This window comes from Bubalus kerabau, chromosome 15 (genome assembly GCF_029407905.1).
Source record: "Bubalus kerabau isolate K-KA32 ecotype Philippines breed swamp buffalo chromosome 15, PCC_UOA_SB_1v2, whole genome shotgun sequence".
NCBI classification, from domain to species: Eukaryota; Metazoa; Chordata; class Mammalia; order Artiodactyla; family Bovidae; genus Bubalus; species Bubalus kerabau.
In genome coordinates this window covers 45,607,950-45,621,889 of record NC_073638.1, presented here as the reverse complement: position 1 = coordinate 45,621,889, position 13,940 = coordinate 45,607,950, and the positions used below count along the sequence as shown (strand labels likewise).

Genomic DNA, 13,940 nt, shown 5'->3' with positions numbered 1-13,940 from the left:
CAGTCGGGAGGATCCCCTGGATCAGTGAAGGGCATGGGAACCCACTCCAGTATTTTTGCCTGCAGAATCCCATGGACAGAGGAGCCTGGCAGACTACAGTCCGTAGGGTTGCAGAAATGGACGTGACTGAAGCGACTTAGTATCCATGCATGCTAGTGATAAAGAACCTGCCTGCCAATGCAGAAGACATGAGAGGAGGGTTTGATACCTGGGTTGGGAAGATCCCCTGGAGGAGGGCATGGCAACCCACTCCAGTATTGTTGCCTGGAGAATCCCAGAAACAGAAGAGTCTGGCGGGCCCCAATATTGTTGCCTGGAGAATCCCACGGACAGAGGAGTCTGGCAGGCTAAGGTTCATAGGGTCTCAAAGAGTTGTTCTGAAGCAACTTAGCACACATGCCCTATTGAATAATTTTTAAACCTCTTTGTAGATCATGTGAAAAAGCCCTATATCCTGCTTACCTATATACCTTCTTATCTCACTGTAGCTCTCTGAAGACATTGTCTTCTTAAAATTTCCTGAATAGAAACATGTTTCATATCACCATACCTTTTCTTGCATGCTGTGCACTGTCCCTTCCTCCTCCCTTCTCTGTCAGATGTAATTTTGAAGGGCTGATTAGTGGTTGTCTTATGCATAAGATCTTTTTTGACCACCTCCTCCATCTTTTGTCTGTACACTGAACCTTGTATTGTCTTGTGTCATAGCTCACAGATTCCACCAGTATGCCACACTTCCTCTCTTGCTGCTGATGCTGCTAAGTTGCTTCAGTCGTGTCTGACTCTCTGTGACCCCATAGATGGTAGCCCACCAGGCTCCCCCGTCCCTGGGATTCTCCAGTGCGTGAAAGTGAAAAGTAAAAGTGAAGTCACTCAGTTGTGCCCGACTCTTAGCGACCCCATGGACTGCAGCCTACCAGGCTCCTTCATTCATGGGATTTTCCAAGCAAGAGTACTGGAGTGGGTTGCCATTGCCTTCTCCGGAGTATAAAACTAGTGGGTGAAAATTTGATGAGGAATGGGATAGTAATGTGATCTCAGAGACTCTCCCTGTAAAATACTTATTAATTACAAAGCTAAATTCTTAACTTTATAGTGAAGAAATTTGATAGATACCACCATAACCCAGTGATGAAAGTTAACATTACTAGGAAAAGGTACAAATCAACATCATGCTTTTGTGTGACATTCCTGCCAAAAGTTAATAACCTAAATCTAATATTGAAGAAACATAAGTAAAATAAAATTGATAGGAATTCTAAAAAATAACTCTCTTGTATGATTCAAAATGTCAAGATCATCACCCAGGAAAGACTGAAGAACTGTTCAGATCAAAAAAGAATGAAAAAATATGACAATGAAATGTAATACTTGATCTCCAGATGAAACTTGAACCAGAAGATCCTTGCATTTTCCTTTTCTATAAAATATGTTGTTGGAACAAATTGTGAAATTTAAATGAGATTTGTGGATTATATGATCTCAATATGGATTTTCTTAATTTTGTGGTTAGGAGAATTTCCTTTTCTTTAGGAAATAGCAGTAATGGGTCATCATGCCTGATCTATTCTCAACTAATCTATTCTCAACTAATTTGGAAAGAAAAAAGTGTACACACACATATACATGTATCTAGACAGAGAGAGGTGTGAGGGAGGGAGAGAGAATGATGAAGAAAATGTGTCAGTTAACCCTTGGAAAACCTGGCCGGAGGCCTATTGGTGCTCTTATATTCTTGCAGCCTTTGTGTAACTTTGGAATTACTAAAAAGTTAAAAATAATTTTTTTAATCAATATTTCTCTGACACTTTCTTCACCTCCATTTTCTCTCCTGACTTTAACTTCCTTCTAATAATCCCTAAAGGCACATGGAAGAAAATTAGTAGAATATAGAAATAAACTCACAATTAACAGAAGTGTAGTAAAATGTGTGGTTTTAAGCTTCTGGGCTCATGATTAGACTGCCTAAGTTCAAAATCGCATCTCCAGTGTGGTTTGAGGCAAGCTGTTGAACCTCACCATGTCTATTTTCTAATCTGTATGATGAAAATGTGAGACTGCCCACTTCATGAAGGTTTGGGAAGGATTAAATCATTTAGCACATTTAAAATAGCACAGTACTGGACACATGGTAAAAACCAAAATAATGTATATTCAGTTTTTTCCAAAGGACTTACTGGGGGATATTAGCGCTGAAGAATAGCTGGTTTGTGTGGCATTTTGTTTACTGGAATCTTTATAGAGCCCTGTATGGCTGACAATTCTAAAAAACCTCTGGTATCCATGCAGTATTGAATTAATTTATTATTTCCAAGCCATGAAGATGCAGGATGTTTGTATCACAGGCTGAGGATCACTCCTAAATGGTTTTTGATTATGATAATAAATGAATTTTCTTAATATCACTTAAAATCTATTACCACACTGCCCAGTATCATCAGATAATAGGGTGGATACAAGAAGAGTGAAGCAATTACTTTTACTGAGAGATTCAGAAGGACCAAACAAACTCTGGGTGTTGCAGGCAATGCCTGACAATGATCCCATGAGCTATTTAGGAGCTTATTTTAAGAAATATTGGATTTTATCAGGTCAGTCAGTGAAGCAGAAAAAGCTCAGCTTGCCTGTGATGCTTCTGGAATACAAGAAATATATCTGCACCAAAGCATAGAGGAGCAGGGTAGGGAAGAAGCTACAAAAAAATACAACTGGATGAGAGGAAAACATAATTAAAATCTCATGCTCCTAGCTCTAAGTCCAAAATAAAGTACTGTGAAGTGATGCTCAACATAGATTGTCTTTGAAGGATATTACAGCATTAAGAACAGTTTTTGAGCTAGGCAGGTGTGCAGGTGAATCTTGACTTTGATGCTTGATAACTAACTGTGTGATCTTGGACAGGTTATTTAAACTCTCTAAGCCTTACATTGGAGAAGGCAATGGCACCCCACTCCAGTACTCTTGCCTGGAGAGTCCCATGGATGGAGGAGCCTGGTAGGCTGCAGTCAATGGTGTCGCAGAGTCAGACACGACTGAGCGGCTTCACTTTCACTTTTTAACTTTCCTGCATTGGAGAAGGAAATGGCAACCCACTCCAGTGTTCTTGTCTTGAGAATCCCAGGGATGGGGGAGCCTGGTGGGCTGCCGTCTCTGGGGTCACACAGAGTTGGACACGACTGAAGTGACTTAGCAGAAGCCTTACGTACTGCAAATACGAAGTGGGAAAATATTACTTGCCTCACAGCATTATATGAGCATTAAATGAGGCAATATTAAAATACCTGTCACATACTATGTTCAATCAATATTTATTGTTCCTATTCTGCTACAAAGTATAAAGCAATGACAAAATAAAGATGGAATTTGAAAGAAAACATTTCTACTCATCTTTGAAGATTTAGTTAAGTTTTTATTTTGGAATAATTGTGGATTCCTGTGCAATTGTAAGAAATAATACAGAAATAACACAGGAAGAGACTACTTTGGAGAACATTTACCCAGTCTCCTTCAGTTCACAGTACTCTTTATTTAACCTCTGGGAGCCTCTAGTTGACTCTCCAGTTCTATAATTCTGTAATTTTAAGACTATTGTATTAATGGAATTGTACAATAGATAACCTTTTGGAATTAGCTTTTTTACTCAACATGATTATCTGGAAATTTATCCAGATTTTTGAGTGTATCAGTTGTTTCTTTTTATTGATGAGTAGAGCTTCCCAGGTGGTACTAGTGGTAAAGAATGCACCTGCCAATGCAGGAGACATAAGAGATGTGGGTTCGATCCCTGGGTCCAGAAGATCTCCTGGAGGAGGGCATGAGGACCCATTCCAGTATCCTTGCCTGAAAAATCCCACGGACAGATGAGCCTGGCCGACTAAATAGGGTCACAAAGAGTAGGACACAACTGAGCTGACTTTGGCTCAGATCATGAGCTCCTTATTGCCAAATTCAGACTTAAATTGAGGAAAGTAGGGAAAACCACTAGACCATTCAGGTATGACCTAAATCAAATCCCCTATGATAATACAGTGGAAGTGAGAAATAGATTTAAGGGCCTAGATCTGATAGAGTGCCTGATGAACTATGGAATGAGGTTCGTGACATTGTACAGGAGACAGGGATCAAGACCATCGCCATGGAAAAGAAATGCAAAAAAGCAAAATGGCTGAGGAGGCCTTACAAATAGTTGTAAAACGAAGAGAAGCGAAAAGCAAAGGAGAAAAGGAAAGGCATAAGCATCTGAATGAGGAGTTTGAAAGAATAGCAAGAAGAGATAAGAAAGCCTTCCTCAGCGATCAATGCAAAGAAATAGAGGAGAACAACAGAATGGGAAAGACTAGAGATCTCTTCAAGAAAATTAGAGATACCAAGGGAACATTTCATGCAAAGATGGGCTTAATAAAGGACAGAAATGGTATGGACCTAACAGAAGCAGAAGATATTAAGAAGAGATGTCAAGAATACACAGAAGAACTGTACAAAAAAGATCTTCACGACCCAGATAATCACAATGGTGTGATCACTCACCTAGAGCCAGACATCCTGGAATGTGAAGTCAAGTGGGCCTTAGAAAGCATCACTACGAACAAAGCTAGTGGAGGTGATGGAATTCCAGTTGAGCTATTTCAAATCCTGAAAAATGATGCTGTGGAAGTGCTGCTCTCAATATGCCAGCATATTTGGAAACCTCAGCAGTGGCCGCAGGACTGGAAAAGGTCAGTTTTCATTCCAATCCCAAAGAAAGGCAATGCCAAAGAATGCTCAAACTACCGCACAATTGCACTCATCTCGCACGCTGGTAAAGTAATGCTCAAAATTCTCCAAGCCAGGCTTCAGCAATAGGTGAACCATGAACTTCCTGATGTTCAAGCTGGTTTTAGAAAAGGCAGAGGAACCAGAGATCAAATTGCCAACATCCGCTGGATCATGGAAAAAGCAAGAGAGTTCCAGAAAAGCATCTATTTCTGCTTTATTGACTATGCCAAAGCCTTTGACTGTGTGGATCACAATAAACTGGAAAATTCTGAAAGAGATGGGAATACCAGACCACCTGATCTGCCTCTTGAGAAATTTGTATGCAGGTCAGGAAGCAACAGAACTGAACATGGAACAACAGACTGGTTCCAAATAGGAAAAGGAGTACGTCAAGGCTGTATATTGTCACCCCGTTTATTTAACTTATATGCAGAGTACATCATGAGAAATGCTGGACTGGAAGAAACACAAGCTGAAATCAAGATTGCCGGGAGAAATATCAATAACCTCAGATATGCAGATGACACCACCCTTATGGCAGAAAGTGAAGAGGAACTGAAAAGCCTCTTGATGAAAGTGAAAGTGGAGAGTGAAAAAGTTGGCTTAAAGCTCAACATTCAGAAAACGAAGATCATGGCATCCGGTCCCATCACTTCATGGGAAATAGATGGGGAAACAGTGGAAACAGTGTCAGGTTTTATTTTTGGGGGCTCCAAAATCACTGCAGATGGTGACTGCAGCCATGAAATTAAAAGACGCTTACTCCTTGGAAGGAAAGTTATGACCAATCTAGACAGCATATTCAAAAGCAGAGACATTACTTTGCCAGGAAAGGTCCGTCTAGACAAGGCTACGGTTTTTCCTGTGGTCATGTATGGATGTGAGAGTTGGACTGTGAAGAAGGCTGAGTGCTGACGAATTGATGCTTTTGAACTGTGGTGTTGGAGAAGACTCTTGAGAGTCCCTTGGACTGCAAGGAGATCCAACCAGTCCATTCTGAAGGAGATCAGCCCTGGGATTTCTTTGGAAGGACTGATGCTAAAGCTGAAACTCCAGTACTTTGGCCACCTCATGCAAAGAGTTGACTCTTTGGAAAAGACTCTGATGCTGGGAGGCATTAGGGGCAGGAGGAGAAGGGGACGACAGAGAATGAGGTGGCTGGATGGCATCACTGACTTGATGGGACGTGAGTCTGGGTGAACTCCAGGAGTTGGTGATGGACAGGGAGGCCTGGCGTGCTGCGATTCATGGGGTCACAAAGAGTCGGACACGACTGAGCGACTGAACTGAACTGAAGCAACTTATCACATATCCATATTCCAAGGTATTGATGTACCACAGTTTGTTTAACCATTCACTCATTGAAGGACTTTGGGCTTGTTTGACTACTGTGAATGAAACATCTATAAGCTGTTGTGAACCTAAGTCTTATTTCTCTTAGATGAATGCCCAAGAGTGCAGCTGCTGGATCATATGGTAGTTGCATGTTAGTTTTTTGAAACACAACCAAATTGTTTTCCATAGGGTCTGTACCTTTTTACATTCACACTAGCAGTATATGAGTGTGATTCAGTTTGGGGTCTATTTTTCATTTTAGCCATTTTGATAGGTGTGTAATGACATCTCATTTGTCATTTTAATTTGCATTTCCTAAATGGCTAATTATGTTGAATGTTTTTTCATTCACTTAGTGCTCTCTGCTTTATCCTCTTTGGTGAAGTCTTTTCATGCCTTTTTTCATTTTCCTAGTTGGATTCTTGGTTTTATTACTGATGAGTTTTGAGAATTCTGTGTATGTTCTCGATAACTAGTCATTTATCAGATAATGTGGCTTGCAAATGTTCTCTTTTACTCTATAGCTTGCCTCTTTATTCTAACAGTTTTTCACTGAGAAAAAATTTTGATGAAGTGAAACCTACTAATTTTTCCTTTTATGGATCATGGTAAGAAGTTTAGGAAATCACCTCACCAATGGTTCCTTAAGATTTTCTTAAAAAATACAGTTTTAAAATAAAACAGTATAGTTTTACACTTTACATTTAAGCCCATGACCAGTTTGAGTTAATTTTGTGTAAGATGTGAAATTTGGTCAAGGTTTTTGCCTTTGGATGTCCAGTTGTTCTAGCACCATTTGTTGAAAAGTCTTTCTCCACTAAATTGCTTGTATCACAGCCTTTGAACCTTTGTCAGCAATCTGTCAAGCATATCTGTTTGGGTCAATTTCTCGGTTCTTTGTTGTCTTCCAGTGTTCTGTTTGTCCATCTCTTTGCTAATGCCACACAGTTTGGGTATGTTTCTCCTCGTTTTTGCTTTGAGTTTATCTTGCTTTTCTTATTCCAAGTTCTTGAGGTGACAGTTTAGATTATTGATTTGAGACTTTAACTCTTTTCTAATATATAAATCATCAATGGTATATTTGTTGTATTTATTCATATTTTTGCTTACCACCCTCTTTCTTCCTCCCTCATGTGCCTCTGTTACTTCCTTTCTGCTTAGAGACTTCTTTTAGCAATTGTTTTAAGGTAACTTTGTTGGTAACAAAATTTTCATTTTCCTTCATCTAAGAATGTTTTGATTTTCCCATTTAATCCTGAAGAATGTTTTCATAGGCTATAGGCTTCTGGGTTGAAGTTCTCTTAGCAGTTGACAAATACTGTGCTACTACTACCTTTTGGCCTCATTGGTTTCTGATGAGAAATCTGTTATCCAAATAAGTGTCGCTTGGACATAAGTTGCTTTCATGATTTTCCCTTATTTTTGATTTTCAGAAGTTTATTTATTTAAGTTTGGGTGAGTTTAGGGGTTTATCTTGTATGAGATTTACTCAGCTTCTTAATTCTGTAAGTTAATGGCTCAATTTAGGAAGATATCTATTACTTCTTTGGTACTTTTTTCAGTCTCTCCTCCTTTCTACTGTCTTCTGGGGACACCAGAGGTTTCTGGTTTGCTTTGTCTTTTAGTTTATTTTTTCTTTTTTGTTCCAATTTGGTGATTTTATTGTTCTTTCTTCAAGTTCACGGATTCTTTCCTCTGTCTTCTCCAGCAGGGAAGGAGAGAGGCAGCTCTTCAGTGTCAGGTAGAGGTAGGCTTTCCATGTAAATTGCTGCAGGTTTAACTCGGAATCACTTAGAGGAAAACTTGGTATCCCATTGGGAATTTGGTTTTCTATTCAGATAGATCCTTTTGGATAGGCATTTCCTTGGAAAATTCAAAACAAGCCAGAGTATGGCTCTCAAACTATCAGCTTGGAAACATGCTTGTCAGTGTGGTGAGAGCTAGATCTCTTTCTCAAAGGGACTCCCTTTAAGAAGGCTTATAGAGGCCAATGACTAAAATCTAAAATGCTGGTTAATTAATTTAAAGTCAGTTTATAGTGATTATCAGTCGGGAGAGGGAAGAAGGGAAGGAGCAAGTAGGGTAAGGGATTAAAAGGTACAAATTATATAAAACGAACAGGCTATAAGGATATATTGTACAACATACTGTATTATATAGGGAATATAACCTGTATTTTTATAATAGCTACAAATGTTGTGAACCACTGTGTTTTATACCTGAAACTTACATAATATTGTACATTATTTGTACCACAACTTTTTTTAAAAACGTGTAACCATTAGGTAGATAATGTAAATGCTTTTTCTGGAGACCAACGGAAATGGAAAAGTTAATTATAGCTAGAAGGCTGCTTAGTGAGCCTGCAGTTTAGAAAAAGAGCAGCCAATTGGAGCTCTTAATGCCTGGTATCATAGAGCCCTGAAAATTGGCAAGTGCACATGGTCATACCTGCTATAGCACCTGGCTGGTCATCATACTGGGCCAGGACACCCTCTCTTCTGACCATGAAATAAAACACTACCAATGTCTGACTTTCCCTTTGCTGAATTCACTTTGCCAATTAATCTCTTTAAAATTGTCATGTTTTTACCCTGTATATGTTAGTATATTTAATAATATAGTTTTGTTCCAGTCTTTGTTTTTTCAACTTTTTTATTATTATTATTATTTTTTTTTACTTTACAATATTGTATTGGTTTTGCCATACATCAACATGCATCCACCACGGGTGTACACGTGTTCCCCATCCCGTCTTGATAAGAGCTTATTCTGTCTCTGTTTTGTGACTTTACGTATCTCTAATGCAAACCATCATTTAAAAAAAATAATTTAAAACTCAGTGTGCAACCTTCTTCCCAAGTTCTTAAAGGGAATCTTATTGTCCCTATAAACAACCTACTGTTATAAAATGAGAAATATTATTTTACAATGAAGACCAAGTGAAAGTTAGTCCTTTTCTTTTCCCTGAAAAAACCTCTTCCTCTTAGGGGAATAGAAGCTGACAAGCATATGTCTCCTCTGTAACATCAACTTTAGGAAATACAAAGAAAGAAAAGTTAGAGATTACCCTGGCAGTCCAGTGGTTAGGACTCTGTGCTTCCACTGCTCGGGGCACAGGTTTGATCCCTGTCAGGAACTAAGATCCAGTATGCTGTGTGGTGTGGCCGAAAAAAAAAAAAGAGAGAGAGAGAATTTAGAGATCTTAGAAAGTGGGAGAGAGTAAGTTTGGTTCCATGCCTATATCTCTGATATTAAGATCTTGAGGAAAAGAGTGTTTGGAGGGGGCAGAAGTTGGGGTAAGGGCATAAGCTTTCCTTTTCCATGTAGATATCCTCCTTCAGGTTCTCTTTGAAGAATTATGGATTGACTTTAAAGGAGCTGGGAGGTTTCCTTTAGTATATGTTGATGAATTGGTTCCTCTGGTTGGATGGTCATCATGTTTAGTTATAATGAACTGATTTTTTAAAATCATCAATCTAATCATTTAGCTTAAGTTCTTTTCCATTTAGGGAGAGAATTAAAATTTTCTATGTTTAGGGAGGAAATTCAGATTCTTTCCTGTTTAATTATTCAATAACAACTTATTTGCTCCTAATAGAATTCCTGACTTTAGGGGGCGTGTATCTAGGTGAAAGACTTCAGTTAAACAATTACACAAATAGAAGAAATACCTCAGTATAACAAATGTTATGAAAGGGAAAAGCATGCTACTATAAGCACATAAAATAAGATATATTTTATGTTATCAAGGACATAAGAGAGATCAAGAAAGTCTTCTCTGAGGAAACGATAATTGAGTTGAGATCTGAAGGAAGAGGTAGAGTTAATAAGGCAAAGGGATAAGGGAAAATATTGAAGTCAGGAGAAAATGATATATTCAGAAGTATGTAGCAAGAATGCAAGCTGTGGTGCACAAAAGACCACTGCAGCTTGCGTAAAGTGGGTCATGGAGGTATGTGTCAGTTCAGATGTAACTAGAGAGATAGGTATAGGGTGAATTATGTTAAAGGAATTTATCCTTATAAGAGCATTGGGAAGCTGCTGAACAGTTTTGAACAGAAAAGTGACATGGTAAAATATGTGTTTTCAAAATAACACCCTGGCTGCTATGTGAAAAACAGATTGCAGAGGGACAAAAGTGGATTCAGGAAGATCATTTATTTATGAGTCTATTGAAATAGTCTAAGCAATTGACGACAGTACCTTGGCCTAGCCACACAGTGTGGTAGAAAAGAGGCTATTATGGATCTTAGAGATATTTAGGAAGCAAAATCAAATAGAGAGGTGGAATGGAAGCCCTTCATGACTGCATACTCCCAAAGACAGGGTTAGGAGCTCCTCTTGTTTATATCCATAACTCTTTATACTTGCCACCATCACAGACGTTTTCATAAGGCAGTGAAAATTGCCTGCCTGTTCCATGTAGTGTAAGCCCCATGTCTTGCTCGTTATTATATCTGTAGCACCTACCACCACACCTAGTACACATCAGCTCTCAGAATTTGTACAGAGAAAGAGTAGAATTAGACTTTGAAGTGGAGCCCAAATAATGTTAATAGATTTTAAGGGGAAAAAAAGAGAAGTAATTTTAACTATGAAAAGCAGTAAGGTATCCTCAGTGTTTAACTCTTGGTTGTGCTACAAATATTTACAAGTTCAGAAATGGAACAAACATGCTTTTGTACTCCAATAATGCCCACATCCAGTGTGGAAGCAAAATGAACAGCAGTTCTAATTGCAGTTATACAGGACCCCCAGGAAGGGGCTTAGAACAAACCGGACACAGGCACTAATTCTAAGACCTGAAAAAATGCAGATCTCTTTACACTCGCTTCCATGAGTTATACTCAGAGCTCAGGTCAGTTCTTAGGGCTGTATTGATGGTGCCCCACTCTACAGGCTACTTTAGAATATAAAAGAGTGCCTGTACATACTTTTGTCTAATGCAATACTGTTTGCAAAATCCTGTTCTTTTGTATTAACTCCTGTCTTCTTTTGGCCTATCACTCCTTGCTGCTTATAAAATATATCTGAGGATACTCATCTGTTCTAACAATGTATTTCTGGAGTGGCATTGTACATTTGATTATTGGTTTTTCCTTTGGTGCTTCAGGTTTTCGCCACATGTCTGGTAATCATTTTTGCCTACTGTGGCAGCCAGCCTCCCATTTGGTCTTCAGTGATGTCACCTTCTGATATTCTTGTCTTTGTGTACTTCCCTCTCACATGGTATCAAGGTTGGTCTGTGCAAATAGTAAAATAGGGCTTATATGATGGTTTGCAGTTTCACAGTTTAGGTTATAAAAAGCACTATGACTTCCTGACTCCTGTTTTGTATTTTCTCATGTGTTTATCTTTCTGGAAGAAGTTAATGACTGCCATATGAGGAAACACAGCACAGGAGTAAGGCCTGGCTGACAGCCACATAAGAGAGCTTAGAAGCAGATCCTTCAGTCCCAGTCAAACCTTCAGATAACGGAGTGTGCTGTGCTTAGTCTCTCAGTCATGTCCAACTCTGCAACCTCATGGACTGTCCCCCACCAGGCTTCTCTGTCCATGGGATTCTCCAGGCAAGAATACTGGAGTGGGTTGCCATTCCCTTCTCCAGGGTATCTTCCTGACCCAGGGATTGAACCTGGGTCTCCTGTATTGCAGGCAAATTCTTCTGAGCCACCAGGGAAGCCATAGACCCAGCCAAGATCTGGACTGCAACCTCATGAGAGAACTGAGTGAAAATGACTCTGCTAAACTGCTTCTGAGTTCCTGACCCTCAGAAACTGTGTAAGATTATTTTAAGCCACTAAGTTTTGAAGTGATTTGGTAACAGCAGTGGGTAACTAAAACACCTCTCATGTTTAAGACTGGCGGGAATAAGAGGGCTGACTGGGAGTCCTGTGTATTTGGTAGGGCTTGTTGACTGGAAGTTTTTCTTTAAAATGAATTCTTAGAAATGAGAGCAGACTAGAAAAATAGGACCTAACTTTTGTGTGACAATAGTATCATTAGGCACCCTGCTGCTGCTGCTGCTGCTAAGTCACTTCAGTCGTGTCTGACTCTGTGTGACCCCACAGACAGCAGCCCACAAGGCTCCACCATCCCTGGGATTCTCCAGGCAAGAACACTGGAGTGGGTTGCCATTTTCCTTCTCCAGTGCATGAAAGTGAAAAGTGAAAGTGAAGCTGCTCAGTCGTGCAGATCTTAGCAACCCCATGGACTGCAGCCTACCAGGCTCCTCCGTCCATGGGATTTTCCAGTCAAGAGTACTGGAGTGGGATGCCATTGCCTTCTCCCATTAGGCACCCTAGTTCTCCCTTAATAATTCATTTAATTTCTTTAGATATTTTTTTTTTGTCCTGGTGTCAAATGCTGGGCTGCCTAAGCTCTTCCTGTAGCAGCAAGGGCTAGAAGAGTGTTCTATACAGATTTTCAATTAACCTTTTTGTTTTCAAACTCACATCTAACCCTCACCTTCTGATCGTAGGCTTTGGCCAGGCATATGATTTCCTCTTCCCTGTGGTACCTTGCAGCTCTGTGCAGGCTGTGACTTCCTCCAGCTTATTGCATTTGTCAGCGCTTTTTCATCTGTTTTCAGAAATATGTTGAAATATTTTGTTTCCCAAGACTGCATCCTCACACTTCCTCTCTACCTTATATTGTTCTCTTTGCTGTTATTTGTTTATTCTATTTAAACCTATTAGTTTACTCTTATTTTAGTGGGATTTAAGGATTGGGAAAGGCAAAATATGCTCAGTCTGCCATCTTGAACCAGAAGTCTTCTGTGTAACATCTTTTTTTCCCCATTCATTCAGCACACAACACTTCACACTTTTGAAGATTTGAGGCAGGCTGCTGTTAGGTGGTCTTTTCTAAGAGGTTTTCTGAGCCATTGCCCTCTCTTAGTTCACTCTTCATTGAGCCCCACCATGGGGGGGTCACTGTCCTCTCCAGGCTGTCTCTCCATTCTCTCCAACCTTTCCCTCACCCCCCAAATAATTGCAGATATTTTATGGAACTCCTGTCTTCTGGAGAAATTATTATTTCCTGTCTGATGTCATGTAGACCTCTAGGGAAGTCCTGCTTAGGAATGGTCTGGTGACATGGGCCTCTTGTCAGTCCTGGCCTTCCTCACACAGCTGTGTGAAATGGGGCTGGAGGAGGTAAGCCCTGCTGGGGCTGGCAGAGAGGGCTGGTGTGATGAGGGATGAAGATTCCATCCACATTTCTCCTGTCAGAAGTCTTTCTGAGTCACAAGATCCTCCTTCCCATATATCGCTGTATCGTAGGAAACCCTGGACCATGGAAAAAGAAAGCACAGTTCTTTGAATAAAAGAATCTTCCCCACCTTCAATATACTGGCTCCCTAAACCACAGAGAAAGGAAAGTCTGGAAAAAAAACTTTTGATAGCTGTTCAAGGTCCTAAGCTAGTTCTATATTGTTTCACATCAAGGTTTATAAAATAACAACTGCCACTTTGATATTTTAAGTTTCTGATAGTGCTCTTTTCTATGTGTGAACTGTCTGTGACTTCTCCTTTCTACATGTAGCATATTGATAATAGAGTTAATAATTTAAAAATTTGAATGTGTGGCCTTAATTATCATAGTATTTACCCCAAAAAGGTGTATTTCATGTAAACATCCAGTGACAAAGAAATAGTATCTTAACATGTAGGTGAATTATTGTGTTGAAGAGTACAAAGCAATTGATACTTGGAGGTATCTGGGCATGTTTTTGGCATTTGGAAGGTATGATCCCAGAGGTAGTTTCCCAGTTGGGGACTCATTTTTGTAATTAACACTAGTAATGAACTTATAAAGAACATAAAAAAAAAAACAGTGTCACTCAG

The 13,940-nt window shown here is 39.6% G+C and overlaps 1 protein-coding gene across 1 annotated transcript in view; it reads left to right on the top strand.

The window, feature by feature from the left end:
- Positions 1 to 13,940, top strand: part of SYT9 (synaptotagmin 9) — a 399,619-nt gene that overhangs the window by 29,914 nt on the left and 355,765 nt on the right. The window contains exon 2 of the mRNA XM_055548766.1: positions 11,749 to 11,874. The gene's annotated coding sequence lies outside the window, so the exon portion shown is untranslated. The remainder of the gene's footprint in view (positions 1 to 11,748; positions 11,875 to 13,940) is intronic.